The following is a 2,391-nucleotide window of genomic DNA, read 5'->3' as shown; positions in this document are numbered from 1 at the left end:
ATATATACACACACAGAGAGATGTATATATGAATGTAAATACACACACACATACACATGTAGGTTTCCGATCCAATGCAAGTTATATTATAGATTCAACATGCTGATGGTTCCAGGTATGGCGTTTGTATAAAAGATCACGAAGGAAGTTGTAAAATTCACAACAGTTGTTTCAGCAGCATTTTCTTTTTTATTGATGAATTGTTCGGTGACTAAGATTACCCCTTGAAAAAGAAAAACTGCTATCATCAGGTGATTTTAAACATAGGTAGGCAGAGAAAATTCAGATCAACTCGCTTTGCTAATACTTGGCAAAGCGAGTTGATTTGAATTTGAAAGAAATAATAGAAAAATAAAAGAAATAATAGAAAAATAAAAGAAATAGCTAAGCGAGTGTCTAAAACATGAATTAACATGAAGTTTTGATGGAAGGTTATAACTTACATCTCTTTAGAAATGAAGTGTGAATCATAAAACCAAGGGCGGTCTTGGGTGCGTTGCTATGAAAAGAGTTAACACATTCGATCGTTTGGTTTTAAGCTGGTTACGGGGGGAAAGTAAAGTGTCTAAAATAACAAGTGCAACGGCTTTGATCATAGATCAGGCATTTAATACATAAGGGGTCTTCTCGGGGTCCAACTATAACATCATCATCACCATCATCATCATTATCACCGTCATCACCATCATCAGTGGTGGTAGTAGTAGTTCGTTGTCATCGACATCACCATCTTTTACCTTCACTCATACTACCACGACTACTACCATCGATGTGGTCCTCATCATCATCGTCATCATCATTACTACCACCACTACCACCACTACCACCACCATCATCGTTGTTGTTGTCGTCATCATCATGATTATCATCAACCACAACAACAGCAACCACAACAACAAAAGCAACAATATCGTGCATTGTGGTGGCCAATATTTGAACACTGGCCACCTCAAGCCTTGACGGCTCGCAGCTAAATATAAATAGATACCAAAGTACCTTGTACAGAGTGGAGGTAGAGAGGACGGGTATTTTTGAAAAATTCAAGGAAGCCATTAATTTTATCTACAAAGAAATTTTATTGACGTCAATGTTTTTGTATTGAATTAGCGTTTGTCAAAATCAAGTGTGGAAAACAACATCCATCATGTCGTGTCGCTTTTCGTTGATGCATTTCTGAAAGCGCTCTTCGAAGTTGGCCCCTACTCTCTCCAGCATTGCTCTGTCGATTTGGGTGACTTGCACGCGAATAACTTCCTTCAAATCGTCCAATATTCGGGGCTTATGCGCATACACACGTGCCTTGGGGTTTCCCCACAAGAAATAGTCACACATGGACAAATCAGGGGACCGAGGGGGCCAAGGAATATCATCAAACCTGGAAATGAGGCGGTCATCGAAGAGAGGGTAAAGAACGTCCATTAATGTTCTAGCTGTGTGGGCCGTCGCCCCATTCTGTTGAAATGACGCACATTGAATAGGCATACGTTTCCCATCGTAATTCAGGCACAAAAAAAATTGTTTATCATCTCGATGTAACGCTCGGAGTTTACAGTAACAGCATTTCCATAATTGTCTTCAAAAAACGTAAGGACCAATAACGGCAGCTTTTCCAACAGCACACCAGACAGTCACTTTTGGGCTGTGCAGTGGTCTTTCATGCAGTTCTCTTGGACTTTTAAGTGCTCAATAACAACAGTTCTGTTGATTCACCATGTCATTAAGATGAAAATGAGCTTCATCACTCATTAACAAAATGAGGTTGTCATTTGCCTCAAAAATTGCTCCCATCTGACGTGCAAAGTTAAGCTGCTGTGCATAGTCCCATGGTTTAAACCGTTGCCCAATGACCAATTTGTAAGGGTGCAAATGCAGGGCTTCATGCAAAATAAGCCTTACCAATCGATTATCAAGTTCAGTGGAATGCCTCCGAGAAGAGCGATTTGGACTCCGTATCAAAGCTTGTCTGACGCATTCCACATTTTTCGGGGTCTGAATAGTTCGTGGCACCCCCACCAGTCTCCTATTCATTAGTGTACCTCATGTACGTAGTGCATTCAGCCAACGTAAGATTGTGTTACGAGTAGGAACAGCCTGGTTTCAATGAATGTTGAAATAATACCGAAACTCACGCTGAACTGCTGTGACAGACTCGTTATTCTTCACGTAACTGTCGTAGGCGAACACGCGATGTCCTATCGGCCACAGCGTCATGGCTTCACCTGACAAGAATAAAAAAAACTGCTTAGGCACCACGGACCGTTGGTAAATGTCGGATATATGTGCCTCTGCTGGGGCTGAGTAATAGCCATTTCAAAATCGTCCGTCCTCTCTTCCTCACCCTGTGTTTATTTATTAATTATCTTTTATCATTTACTGAAAATTCCAATACTC

Source organism: Octopus bimaculoides, chromosome 24, assembly GCF_001194135.2.
Source record: "Octopus bimaculoides isolate UCB-OBI-ISO-001 chromosome 24, ASM119413v2, whole genome shotgun sequence".
Lineage (NCBI taxonomy): Eukaryota > Metazoa > Mollusca > Cephalopoda > Octopoda > Octopodidae > Octopus > Octopus bimaculoides.
Note: the sequence above shows the minus strand (reverse complement) of the source record.